Source organism: Mobula birostris, chromosome 18 (genome assembly GCF_030028105.1).
Source record: "Mobula birostris isolate sMobBir1 chromosome 18, sMobBir1.hap1, whole genome shotgun sequence".
Lineage (NCBI taxonomy): Eukaryota > Metazoa > Chordata > Chondrichthyes > Myliobatiformes > Myliobatidae > Mobula > Mobula birostris.
The window spans coordinates 70,474,452-70,488,132 of NC_092387.1; the positions used below are offsets into that span (position 1 = coordinate 70,474,452).

At 46.4% G+C, this 13,681-nt stretch overlaps 1 long non-coding RNA gene across 1 annotated transcript in view; it reads right to left on the reverse strand.

The window, feature by feature from the left end:
- Nucleotides 1-1,261: 1,261 nt before the first annotated feature.
- The window catches only part of LOC140211879 (uncharacterized), a 50,842-nt gene continuing 38,422 nt past the window's right edge, over nucleotides 1,262-13,681 (reverse strand). Inside the window, exons 2-3 of the long non-coding RNA XR_011889604.1 lie at nucleotides 12,028-12,079; nucleotides 1,262-3,799 (exon numbers count right to left, since the gene is read on the reverse strand). This is a non-coding gene — a long non-coding RNA (uncharacterized lncRNA). The remainder of the gene's footprint in view (nucleotides 3,800-12,027; nucleotides 12,080-13,681) is intronic.

Below are 13,681 nucleotides of genomic sequence, written 5' to 3' on the forward strand. Positions count from 1 at the left end.
GCCCTTCGAGGTCCACCAACAGCTGCCAGTCCCTTGCAGAGGTCAGAATGCCTGCAGATGTTCTTTTAGCGGGTATTGGCTGCTCCCCAGCTCTGACAAAGGCAATGGTCTGCTTGGAGGGTCGCGACCGCTTCGCCCACTCAACTCCTGCGCTGATAGCTTCAGCGATGGTCTTCAGGACCTGATCGTGCATCTGTACCGTCCCTCACCAAGTGCCCTTGCACAGCCGCTGAGGATGTGCTCCAGGTTTCCTCGCTTGGAGCACAGTGGGCACGCAGATGACTCTGCCTTGCCCCATGTGTGCAGGTTTGATGGGCTTGGAAGCACATCATACACTGCCTGGATGAGAAATTGGATGCGGTGTGGTTCGGCTTTCCAAAGATCAGCCCAGGTCACTTTCCTCTCAACCGCATTCTCCCACCTTGTCCAAGCTCCCTGTTGCTTCATTCCCACCGCCTTGCAGGTTCTCGTCTCCTCCACTACTGCTCTCACCTCCTCCTGAACTAGACGATGCCTTTCCTTCCCTCTGGTGTCCATTTGGGGAGTTGGAAAGGATCCTGGCCCAGCCCGGCTTCGTGTGACTACTCCCACCAGCCTCCTGTGACGCAGCCTCGCCTCTGCCTCCTGAACAGCTTCCTCTGCCCTCCACTTCCTGCCAGTACTTACTTGGATCCCTGCTCTCAGAATCAACATTCACACACACACAATTACACTCTCTCTCTCTCTCTCTCTCTCTCTCTCACACACACACACACACACACACACACACGCACACACACACAATTACACACTCACGCACACACAATTACTCTCTCTCTCACACACACACACACACACACACACAATTACACACTCTCTCACGCACACAGAATTACTCTCTCTCACACACACACACAATTACACACTCTCTCACACACACACAATTACTCTCTCTCTCACACACACACACACAATTACACACTCACACACACACATACACACACACACACACACACACAATTACACACTCTCTCACACACACACAATTACTCTCTCTCACACTCACACAAACTCGGTGACTGGTTATGTTGGCTTGGAGCAAGGATTAACTGAACTGCAGACCCCCAGTCAAGTCTCAGGATAGATATGGCATTCAGTATAACAGAACAGTTACGGTTAAATTACTGAAAATGAATTTTGTTTTAATCAGAATTTTAACGAGGTTATTATAATTTTTCTCATAGCATAAAACTAAATAAAATTATGGTAAATATTGAGCAACTAAATTGTGAAAATGATACATAGATGGAAAGAGAAGGGGTTACTGGGGGAGGGGAGATTGTAAATGAAAGAGGGGATTTCTGAGCAAGGTGGGCTTACTGAGGAGGAGGGGGATTGTAAATGAAGGGGGAGGTTACGGGGTGGGGTTGTAAATGAAGGGAGGGATTCCTGAGGGAGGGGGGGGATTGTAAATGAAAGGGGGAAGGTGTAAGCGAGAGACCGAAGGGAAAGCGACAGAAGAGAAATGGTGGGATAGAATGACTGAGAAAGGGAGGGAAGTGAGAGAGGGAGAAAGCGGAGATGAGAGGGAAGGGAGTGTGGGAGGAGAGTGAGGTGGTGGGATAGAGCTGCTGAGGGTGGGACTGATGATGACCGGTGGAGGGGCGGGATATCCAAGCCTCCACCTCGCTGCTCCTCCGGTCCGGGCCAGTGCGGGTCCGCATTTTATCCGCAGTGAATCAACAGTTGATGCAGTGCTCTCCAAATCCCACCTCCGCAACGAGGATTATTAACTCCTGAGGCACCGACTGCTTCTCCGAAAACAGAGCCAGAGTCCCGGGCAACAACATCAGGCATAGAAGAAGTCCCGTCATAAAGTCTAGCTATTCCCCCACGTCGCAGGCATGTCCCGCTCTGGGATCACACCTTGAGAGCATATTTAAACTGTAACTCTCTCTACCCAAACCTCTCCCAGCTTCTGAACCATCCCACCACATCTCATTCCCCACAGCATCCCACTGTCCATGGTCTCCCACTCCCCACGGTCTCCCCTGTCCACGGCCTCCCACTGTCCACGGTCTCCCACTGTCCACGGCCTCCCACTCCCCACGGTCTCCCACTGTCCACGGCCTCCCACTTCCCACGGCATCCCTCTGTCCACGGCATCCCACTGTCCACGGTCTCCCACTGTCCAGGGCATCCCACTGTCCACGGTCTCCCACTGTCCACGGTCTCCCACTCCCCACGGTCTCCCACAGTCCACGGCCTCCCACTCCCCACGGCATCCCACTGTCCACGGTCTCCCATTGTCCACAGCATCCCACTCCCCACGGCATCTCACTCCCCACCGTCTCCCACTGTCCACGGTCTCCCACTGTCCATGGTCTCCCACTCCCCAGGGTCTCCCACTGTCCATGACACCCCACTGACCACCACATCCCACTGTCCATGGCCTCACTCTGCCCATCACGATATCCCACTGTCTAGAACATGCCAATGTCCAGAATATCCCTCTCCCCATGACACCCAACTCCACAAGGCCCTACATTTAATGCTAATCTCACATTATTCCCTCTAACCTTTTCACCTCTATCATCCAATGTTGCCCCACCATCCTCCTTCCTCTTCCCTCACTCTCGCCCCTCTCTGCTCAGCTTCCAACCTCCCTTCTCACCAGCTCCCTGGTCTGGCGGAGGGCAGTTCTCCCGGGGGCACAGGATCGGGTACAGAAATCTATCCAAGCGCTTCCTCGGCTGAGCGGCATGAAATGACGAAGGGAGAGAAGGAGAGAGGGGTAGATAGAGAGAGGGGAGAGAGGGAGGGGCAGAGAGAGAGGGGAGGGGGGAGGGAGGGAGAGGAGGAGGAGAGGAGAGGGGAGAGGGGAGAGAGAGACAGGGCAGAAGAGAGAGAGGGGGAGAGAGGGGAAGAGAGAGATGGGAGAGAGGGGGGGTGGAGAGGGAAAGAGTTTGAGGGAGAGAGTGAGTGACAGAGAGAGCAAGAGAGGCACAGAGAAAGGGAAGGAGGGAGGGAGAGAGCGAGAGATAGATAGAGAAAAAGAGAGGAGAGAGGGACTGTGAGAGCAAGGGTGGTACAAAGAGAAGGAAGCAGGATTTCAGGCAGGTGTTGAGAGGAATGGGGCAGTCATTAGTCACAGAAGAAAGTGAAGAGATGACAGCTAAACAGACTCACAGAGATGGGGAATGAGGAAGAGAAGAAGAGTGTGACAGGCGTTGATGGGAAAGAGGAAAGAAGCTTGCAAGTAGTGGGTAGAGAGGAGAGAGGACAGATGGGGAGGAATAGGGACAAGGTGTAAGGACAACTTAGCCCGGGCTGATCGATTGGTCAGAGCTGTTTGTACTTCATCCCCAGCAATGATGTTGTTGCAAATGTGATAGGAACCAGCCCACTTATCTGCTGACCCACAGCCTGACCACTCGTCCAGCAGGTGAAATCCTGAACTATTGCATCAGAACTCCACAGGACCACTTCAGCATTACACTGAAGAGCCTTCAAAAGCTTGCTTCAGAACTGCCATGACAAGCTTGGGTGAGAAAATCCAATTCTGCACTGGAATCCTCTCTACAAAACCAGTGAAATGCAGAACGGGTCTTCAATTCATTCCAAAGTAATGTTCCAGACAGGATCGAATAAAGCTCATCTTCCCTTCACAGAGTCTGTCAAACGGGTTTCACAGCAACACCACAGTAGCTGTGATGATATTACAGCTCAGCCCATTCCCGCGTTGGGAATCCAATTCTGCCGTCGTTCTGTAAGAGTCCCCGTGGAATGTGTGGGTTTCTCCGGGTGCTCCCGTTTCCTCCTGCAGTCCAAAGATGAACTCAATAGGTTAACTAGTCATTGTAAATTGTCCTGTAATTAAGTTAGGGTTAAATGGCATTGTGGAGTTGCTGGGCCAGTGCAGTTCAAACAGAGGGAAGGGTCCACTCCATGATGTATGGTGAAATGAAACAATGCCACAGGCAGGGTGGGCCCCAGCACAACACCACAGGCAGGGCAGACCCCAGCACAACACCACAGGCAGTGTGAGCTTCAGGCACTTGTATCTTGACATCTGCTCACACTACAGTGATTTGATTTGGTTCACAGAAACATATAAATCTACAGCACATTACAGGCCCTACAGCCCACAATGTTGTGCTAACCATGTAACCTGCACTAGAAGATGCCTAGAATTTCCCTACCGCATAACCCTCTATTTTTCCAAGTGCAATGTACCTATCTAAGAGTCTCTTAAAACACCCTATTGTATCCCCCTCTACCACCATCGCTGGCAGCCCATTCCATGCACCACCACTCTCTGTGTGTGAAAAACTTACTCCTGACATCCCCCTGTACCTACTCCCCAGCACCTTAAACCTGTGCCCTCTCATGTTAGCCATTTCAGCCCTGGGAAAAAACCCTTGTCTCTCCACATGTTCAATGCCTCTCATTATCTTGTACGCCTCTATCAGGTCACCTCTCATCCTCCATCACTCCAAGAAGAAAAGGCCGAGTTCACTCACTTTATTCTCATAAGGCATGTTCCCCAATCCGGGCAACATCCTTGTAAATCTCCTCTGCACTCTCTCTGTAGTATCCACATCCTACCTGTAGTGGGGTGACCAGAACTGAGCACAGTACTCCAAGTGGGGTCTGACCAGGGTCCTATATAGCTGAAACATTACCTCATGGCTCTTAAACTCAATTCCACAGTTGATGAATGTCAGCACACCATACACCTTTTTAACAAAACTGTCAACCTGTACAGCAGCTTTGAGTGTCCTATCGACACAGACCCCAAGATCTCATTGATCCTCCACACTGCCAAGAATCTTATCATTAATATTATATCCTGTCTTCAAATTTGACCTACCAAAATGAACCACTTCACACTTATCTGGGCTGAATTCCATCTGCCACTTCTCAGCCCAGTTCTGCACCCTTGGATGTCCCGCTGTAACCTCTGACAACCCTCCATACTGTCCACAATACCCTAACTTTCATGTCATGAGCAAACTTTCTCACCCACCCTTCTACTTCCTCATCCAGGTCATTAATAAAAATCACAAAGAGAAGAGATCCCAGAAGAGATCCCTGTGGAACACCACTGGTCACCGTCCTCCATGCAGAATACGAATCATCCACAACCTCTCTTTGCCTTCTGTGGGAAGCCAATTCTGGATCCACAAAGCAAGGTCTCCTTTGAGCCTCACATGGGGAACTTTATCAAATGCCTTACTGAAACCCATATACACTACATCCACTGCTCTACATTCATCAATATGTTTTGTTACATCCTCAAAGAATTCAATCAGGATCATAAGGCACGATGTGCCCTTGAAAAAGCCATGCTGACTATCCCCAATCAGATATTTCTCTCCAAATGCTCATAAATCCTGCCTCTCAAGAACATCTCCAACAACTTGCCTACCACTGAAATCAGACTCACTAGTCTATAAGTTTCTGGGTTTTTTCTACTCCCTTTTTCGAGCAAGGCAACCTTCCAAACCTCTGATGTTTCTCCCATCCCCAATGATGATGCAAAGATCATTGCCAGTGGCTCAGCAATCTCCACCCTCACTTCCCACGTTATCTCGTCTGGTCCTGGCAATTTATCTAACTTTAAAATTGGAAATTGGAGGCTTAAATTGGAAACAGATATTCTCAGGGAAAAGTACGGAAGAAATGTGGCAAATATGCATGGGATATTTGTGTGGGGTTCTGTATAGGTACGTTCCAATGAGACAGGGAAGTTATGGTAGGGTACAGGAACCGTGGTGTACAAAGGCTGTAATAAATCTAGTCAAGAAGAAAAGAAAAGCTCACAAAAGGTTCAGAGAGCTGGTAACGTTAGAGATCTAGAAGATTATAAGGCTAATAGGAAGGAGCTTAAGAAGGAAATTAGGAGAGCCAGAAGGGGCCATGAGAAGGCCTTGGCGGGCAGGATTAAGGAAAACCCTAAGGCATTCTACAAGTATGTGAAGAGCAAGAGGATAAGATGTGAAAGAATAGGACCTATCAAGTGTGACAGTGGGAAAGTGTGTATGGAACCGGAGGAAATAGCAGAGGTACTTAATGAATACCTTACTTCAGTATTCACTATGGAAAAGGATCTCGGTGATTGTAGTGATGACTTGCAGCAGACTGAAAAGCTTGAGCATGTAGATATTAAGAAAGAGGATGTGCTGGAGCTTTTGGAAAGCATAAAGTTGGATAAGTCGCCGGGACTGAATGAGATATACTCCAGGCTACTGTGGGAGGCAAGGGAAGAGATTGCTGAGCTTCTGGCGATGATCTTTGCATCATCAATGGGGACAGGAGAGGTTCCAGAGGATTGGAGCGTTACGGATGTTGTCACATTATTCAAGAAAGAGAGTAAAGATAGCCCAGGAAATTATAGACCAGTGAGTCTTACCTCAGTGGTTGGTAAGTTGATGGAGAAGATCCTGAGAGGCAGGATTTATGAACATTTGGAGAGGCATAATATGATTAGGAATAGTCAGCACGGCTTTGTCAAGGGCAGGTCGTGCCTTATGAGCCTGATTGAATTTTTTGAGGATGTGACTAAACACATTGATGAAGGAAGAGCAGTAGATGTAGTGTATATGGATTTCAGCAAGGCATTTGATAAGGTACCCCATGCAAGGCTTATTGAGAAAGTAAGGAGGCATGGGATCCAAGGGGCCATTGCCCTGTGGATCCAGAACTGGCTTGCCCACAGAAGGCAAAGAGTGGTTGTAGATGGGTCATATTCTGCATGGAGGTCGGTGACCAGTGGTGTGTCTCAGGGATCTGTTCTGGGACCCTTACTCTTCATGATTTTTATAAATGACCTGGATGAGGAAGTGGAGGGATGGGTTAGTAAGTTTTCTGATGACACAAAGGTTGGAGGGGTTGTGGATAGTGTAGAGGGCTGTCAGAGGTTACAGCGGAACATCGATAGGATGCAAAACTGGGCTGAGAAGTGGCAGATGGAGTTCAACCCAGATAAGTGTGAAGTGGTTAATTTTGGTAGGTCAAATATGATGGCAGAATATAGTATTAATGGTAAGACTCTTGGCAGTGTGGAGGATCAGAGGGATCTTGGGGTCTGAGTCCATAGGACATTCAAAGCAGTTGTGCAGGTTGACTCTGTGGTTAAGAAGGCGTACGGTGTATTGGCCTTCATCAATCATGGAATGGAATTTAGGAGCTGAGAGGTAATGTTGCAGCTATATAGGACCCTGATCAGACCCCACTTGGAGTAATGTGCTCAGTTCTGGTTGCCTCACTACAGGAAGGATGTGGAAGCCATAGAAAAGGTGCAGAGGAGATTTACAGGGATGTTGCCTGGATTGGAGAGCATGCCTTATGAAAACAGGTTGAGTGAACTCGGCCTTTTCTCCTTGGAGTGACAGAGCATGAGAGGTGACCTGATAGAGGTGTGTAAGATGATGAGAGGCATTGATTGTGTGCATAGTCAGAGGCTTTTTCCCAGGGCTGAAATGGTTGCCACAAGAGGACACAGGTTTAAAGTGCTGGGGAGCAGGTACAGAGGAGATGTCAGGGGTAAGTTTTTTACGCAGAGAGTGGTGAGTGCGTGGAATGGGCTGCTGGCAACGGTGGTGGAGGCGGATACGATAGGGTCTTTTAAGAGACATTTAGATAGGTATATGGAGCTTAATAAAATAGAGGGCTCTAGGTAACCCTAGTAATTTCGAAGGTAGGGACATGTTCGGCTCAACTTTGTGGGCCGAAGGGCCTGTGTTGTGCTGTAGGTTTTCTATGTTTCTATGTGCTTAATACCTTTCAAAAGCTCCAGCACATCCTCTTTCTTAATGTCTATACACTCAAGTGTTTCAGTGTGCTGTAAGTCATCCCCACAATTGCCAAGGTCCTTTTCACTGGTGAATACTGAAGCAAAGTATTCATTAAGTACCTCTGCTACCTCCTCCGACTCCATGCACGTTTCCACTATTGCACCTGACTGGTCCTATTCTCACATGGCTCATCCTCTTGCTCTTCACATACTTGGAGAATGTCTTGGGGTTTTCCTCAATCCTGCTCGCCAAGGCCTTCTCATTGCCCCTTCTAGCTCTCCTAATTTCATTTTTGAGTTCCTTCTTGGCACACTTGTAATTTTCTAGAGCACTAACAGTACCTAGAATCTTGAACCTTTCATAAGTTTTTCTTTTCTTTTTAACTAGATTTTCTACATCCTTTGTACACCATGGTTCTTTTGCCCTACCATCCTTTTCCCGCATCAATGGAACACACCTATGCAGAACACCACTCAAAAGTTCTCTACTGTTCAGAGTTTAAAGACTTCTCAGTTACACACAGTGAGGCTGATAAGCAGAGAATTTATCAACATACTCATCTTTCTCCCATCACTTTGTAACTTGTACCTTTGGGTTGTTTTGTATTTCACAAAGAGCTTTGTCTTTTCAGGGGACATTTGCATGAAGAACTCGGTTTAAACTAATCGGGGTTTTTACATAGGTTTGTAAGGAAAGAGTCAGCATCAAACTTGCATTGAAATCACACATTTTGTCATCTCAAGATCCCCCACACAAATCTACAAGGTGCTCAACAGTCAATGACTAATGTTTTCCCGATATGGCTATTCTGCGGGGGCAGGAATCAAAATGCCAGATACACCTGGTGTTATCTTTCAATTAATGCGGCAGATGTGCAGATCAGCCTATTAAACTCATAAGATCCCACTGGCTGTGAGATATGAAGCCATAAGGACAGTCTTTGACAGTGCAGAGAAATGTGGCGCTTGTTGAGAATTCTGTGCTTGTTGAGAATTCTGTCATGAAGAGCTTACACAGGACGGCAGGGTCTTTGGTGCTATGGGAAAAGCAAAGACCACAGGACATAGCAGCAGAATGAGGCCATTCTGCCCATTGAGCCTGCTTCACTATTCCATCATGGTGGATTTATTTTCCTTCTCAACCCCATTCTCCTGTCTTCTCCTTGTAACCTATGAAGCCTTGAATAATCAAGAACATATCAATCTCTGCTTTAAGTATACCCAATGACTTGGCCTCCACAGCCACCTGTGGCAACGAATACCAGATTCACCACTATCTGACTAAATAAATTCATCTTCATCTCTGTCATTGTATTCTGAGGCTTCTGGTCTAAGACTCCCCCGCTATAGGAAACATCCTCTACACATCCACTCTACGTAGCCTTTCAATATTCGATAAGCTTCTATGCCCTTCTTAAACAAAAGAACAACACTGTCATTCTCTGGGACCTTGCCTGGGGATAAAAGACATATAGAAATGGAAACGTTCCCTTCTTTAATGCAACCCTTATTTGCGCCTTCAACAACATAGTCAGAATCCGAATCAAGTTTAATACCACTGGCATATACCATGAGATGTGTTGTTTTGCAGCAGCAGTACACCGTGATACATAATAAAAGCTTTAATTACAATAAGACATATATTAAAAAAAGAAAATTAAATTAGATCTCCATTCATTCATTCATTCATGATCTGCAGTGATATATGATGTGGACAATCATGTCTTTCATTTGTCTTTAATCTGTAAACTTCTAATAAACTCTTCAAAACTTTTGCTTGTCTATCCCTTGATATAACTCATGAATGTCATGTGCTTTTGACCGCTACTATTTCTTCCATCAGTTTTTCCCATCACTGCAAGATGTTTGAACTTTTCTTTTCTCAGTACATCCCAGAAATTCCAGCAGCCATTTCCTGATTGATGATGTCAGCTCTCTTCTTTTCCAGCTTTTCTCAATACATCCTCATCTGTTACTCTATCCTTCCGTGATATTTTCATCATTCTTCTCAAAGCCACATTTCTGCAGCTTCAAGTCTTCCCTCATTTTGGTTTGATATTGTCCAACATTCGCTTCCGTATGTTAGTGTGGAATGAACGCCACACCGCAACATCCATAGAAATCATGTTATTCTTAGGTATGTGGCTCAAACTCTCAGACGTGCATTTAGCAATCCTAGTCGTCCTCCTAATTTCAAAATCAGCCCTACTGTCAGATATTATCATGCACCCTAAGTAATTGAACTTCCACGTTTGTTTCATCATTTCCTTGCTCACTTTCAGCTCACACTTCTTCAGTTCTTTCTGTTTTGTGATGACTATAAATTCAGTCTTCTTGAAGTTGTGGTCGATCCGCTCTTTGCACTTTCTGCAGCAAATTTCTCTAGTATTTCTTGAAGCTTCTCTTTAGAAGTATTCTCAACACTGTGTCACCTGCGTACTATAGGTTGTTCAAATTGTATCCACCAATTATCATGCCTGGATTATTGTTACTTCCGCTTCGAATTTTCCTGCTATAAAGGTTGAATAGGTTGGGAGAGAGAACACAACCCTGTCTGACTCTCCTCTTAATCTGGACAAAATCACTTGTCTCATTTTCAACTACATTAATAGTCATAGTCATAGTCATACTTTATTGATCCCAGGGGGGAATTGGTTTTCGTTACAGTTGTACCATAAATAATAAATAGTAATAGAATCATAAATAGTTAAATAGGAATATGTAAATTATGCCAGTAAATTATGAAATAAGTCCAGGACCAGCCTATCGGCACAGGGTGTCTGACCCTCCAAGGGAGGAGTTGTAAAGTTTGGTGGCCACAGGCAGGAATGACTTCCTATGACACTCTGTGCTGCATCTTGGAGGAATGAGTCTCTGGCTGAATGTACTCCTGTGCCCACCCAGTACATTATGTAGTGGATGGGAGACATTGACCAAGATGGCATGCAACTTAGACAGCGTCCTCTTTTCAGACACCACCATGAGAGAGTCCAGTTCCATCCCCACAACATCACTGGCCTTACGAATAAGTTTGTTGATTCTGTTGGTGTCTGCTACCCTCAGCCTGCTGCCCCAGCACACAACAGCAAACATGATCGCACTGGCCACCACAGACTCATAGAACATCCTCAGCATCGTCCGGCAAATGTTAAAGGACCTCAGTCTCCTCAGGAAGTAGAGACGGCTCTGACCCTTCTTGTAGACAGTTTCAGTGTTCTTAGACCAGTCCAGTTTATTGTCAATTCGTATCTCCAGGTATTTGTAGTCCTCCACCATGTCCACACTGACCCCCTGGATGGAAACAGGGGTCACCGGTACCTTAGCTCTCCTCAGGTCTACCATCAGCTCCTTAGTCTTTTTCACATTAAGTAAGCAGTGCAAAAAGTGAGGATTCGTTGGTGAGAGCTCATGGGTTCATCGTCCATTCATAAATCTGGTGGTGGAGGGGAAGAAGCTGTTCCTGAAACACTGAGTGTGTCTTCAGCCTCCTGCACCTCCACCTTGATGGTAGCAATGAGAACAGGGCATGTTCTGGGTGATGGGGGGACTTTGTCACATTGTTCTCCCCTGATCAATTCCTCCTTCGAGCCTTTGGCTGTGTCCTGATATCCTGCTACTGACTCAATGCCGGCCGCAATGTAATGCTGTGATCACAGAGAGGGTGAGCGATTGTGAACCTGCAAAATTATGTTCTCCCTCTCAAATGTCTACACCTAGTGCTCAGTTTTTTTGACAAAATAAACTAGAACCTCTAATAGCTGATGTTGTTAGATTCTGTTTCTTGTCCCTGTTGCCAATTCTATCATTTCCCATCCCCCGAAGAGCTCCAAGTCTCCGGGAAGACAGATTGTCTACTGATACTAGTACTGGAGCCAGCACTGACTTTCATCTGAAACAACATGAGGAATTATTTCCAGTGATGTAGGATCATCCTTGCCGAACAATGTCATAGCATCTTCGAGACCTTCAGCCCAAATAGACAATGCCAACCTGATATTCTGCCTAGTCCCATTGACATACACCTGGACCACAGCCCTCTGCACCCCTCTCACCCATGTATTTATCCAAACTTCTCTTAAATGCTTTTATCAATTTACATCAAACCTGCACCACTCTCCAATGACCCAAGCTGCAATGGCATTGTGCTAGCCACTATGCTACCCTATCTCTTCTCCTCTATCTGATCTCCCCACCCACCATATGCAAAAGAGAGAAAATAAAACTGTGAGCATCTATTAATGAATACTTACTGTAACGATATCAGTTTGACAGATAGTGATCACAGTCCACACCAGCCTGTTCCTGGTGGAGGAAAGCAAACTAGGTTGAGCTACGTAGGCAGCCATTCCTGCTGTCAGTGAAGGAATTGTAAACTCTCACAGCACTTATTCATTCAAACTTTGTGAGGAAAGTTTGCAACCTAGTTCTTGTTGATTTTATGTGAAGAAAATTGTTTCATTTCCACAGTAGATTTTACAGAGAGCATCAGCTGGGAACTGACTTGTGTATCCTTGCTGGGAGAAACAGAACTCAGCAACTTATATACAGACATGCATAAAGATTCAGTTTTATATACTGGTTTTGCAAACTGTCCCAAGGTGTTTCTCTGTGAGTTATTAAAGGAAATTATATGTTGAGCAACAAATGGAGGAGGCAAAACTGTTTACTGAAAAAGCCTGAGGAGCAGAGAAGGTTTACACATGAGAGGATTTCCGAGCCCAAGGTAGATTAAATTGGAGCAGCAGATTTGGGGGAGAGATCACGAGGCAGCTTCAGAGATCTGTAGGGATGGAGGAGTCACAGACCTGTACAGTACAGGAACAGGCCCTTTGACTCATCACTAACCCTGTTTGCCCTAATTAGGACCCTATCCTTCTAAGCCTTACCAATCTGTGTCTGTCCAATTGCCTCTAAAACATTGTGACTGTAGCCAATTCCTCCAATCGTCTGACAATGCAATTTCAATATCATCCTCCCTCTATTTAAAAAACATATCCCTCAGGTCCCCTTTAAATCTCCTTCCTCCTACCTTCAGCCTACAGAAGGGTGAGAACAGATATATTGCTCATCAGGAGAAGATTTGGATCAGTGATGGTTGGTCACCACCTGGTGGACTTAGGTAATGGAAGGAGCTTTGTCTGACCTTGGGTACACAGAGGATGGAGCCCTTGTTCCATGTAGGAAGAGATGGACCTGTGCTCACCATGCATGACACCACATATGGCTCGAGGCAGGCAGAGTTTGGGAGACAGAAGGGGTCTATGGAGAACCATGACAGGGTCCAAAGACAGTGGTGTGGGCTTCCTGGTCAGCAGGAGGAAGGTTCTGCTCATCCAGCTCTGGGAAGTAAGCAGCTGGCAGCTTCAGGAGAGGCGTTTGTAAACGGATGCTGAGTGCCCACTACACAAAGAATGAGATGGAGGGAAAGGGATGTGGAGCTCTGTTGTAAGTGAGGAAACAGATTCGGTAGGTCTCAAAGGCAAGGACTCTGGACACACAGTCTTGGCAGTAAAGGATTTTATTTACAGAAGACAAATGTGAGAAAATGGCAACAGAAGCAAATGCACATGTGCACAATTTACAGCAGTCATGGGGAAAGTCAGATCGGCAATAAAACACACGCGGACAATTAATAACGAACGTGGGAAAATCGCATGGAAACAAAGCATGCACACACACACACACATACAACCAAGGGAAAAGTCAATACAATACCCGCCACCCCTTGCCAGCAGGGTTAAGCTGATTACAAAGGCCAATTTCCCAAGGCCAAGTACAAGGCTAATTAAAGGGACCAATGGTTAGGTGTGCATTGATGGGTAAGGAGGGGTCAAACCTTGATTGGCAGGTGGCGTGCCTTCCGACCAGGGAGTGGGCAGTGCTGTCATGTGACAGTCACGACCC